This window comes from Galeopterus variegatus, unplaced genomic scaffold (genome assembly GCF_000696425.1).
Source record: "Galeopterus variegatus unplaced genomic scaffold, G_variegatus-3.0.2 Scaffold162, whole genome shotgun sequence".
NCBI classification, from domain to species: domain Eukaryota; kingdom Metazoa; phylum Chordata; class Mammalia; order Dermoptera; family Cynocephalidae; genus Galeopterus; species Galeopterus variegatus.
In genome coordinates, this window is record NW_007726273.1 from 256174 (window position 1) to 257115 (window position 942).

Below are 942 nucleotides of genomic sequence, written 5' to 3' on the forward strand. Positions count from 1 at the left end.
AGTGGATCTTAACCCTTGACTTGGTGTTGTCAGCACCACTCTCTCCCAAGTGAGCCACAGGCTGGCCCTTGTTTTGTTTTTTTGACAGCTAGCTGGTAGGGGCCAAACTCATTCTTATGTATGTGGTTATCCAGTTTTCCCACCACCATTTGTTGAAAAGACTATAAATTGTTTTGACACCTTTGTTGAAAATCAATTGATCATAAATATAAGGATTTATTTCTGGCAGGACATTTTATTTTATCTTATTTAATACATTTTTCTCATTTAATTAGTCCTACTCTTTAATTCTAGGGAAGTGCCTCTTCTGTGACTTCGATGGGAGTATATAGTTTAAATGAAGGTGTTGTAAGGTCCTTATACTGTTCTAGAGTATGGAAATTTTGGTCAACATTAGGTTTTTTCCCCCTAAAAGATAAAAACCTTTTAAATTTTTCAGTAAGTCCCTGTGAAAATATTATGCCTTCAATAAAAGTGAAAGGTGAGTACTTAGTATCAACCCCAAGAGGCTTGCTATACCATTCAGCGTTTGTGCCCAGCCTCCTGTTTTCTTTTGCCAATGACAAAATGTCCATTTTATGATAGTTCACTGATTTCTTTGCACCATTGCTACCAACTAAGTTGCTTCTAAAGATCAAGAAAAACATAGTTTCAAAGATGGCTGTTTCCTTGAGAACAGTGCCCCAAACTCCCCATTCAATCAGATGTACTCTGGCAAATGCAGTCCAATGATATCTGTTATAAGAAATAGGGTAAGTTCCTTACAAGCTCTACTCAAAGTGTCTGTAGCAGCCACTAAGCTTTTTGCTATGCAGTATGGAATGTATAAAAGGATGGAGCGGAGGACAAAAACCAGAACAAAGAAGGTCCAATATTGGCTAGAAAAAGAAAAATAAGTTCATATAAATTTTGCTTTTCACATCATTTCCCCATATAATATGC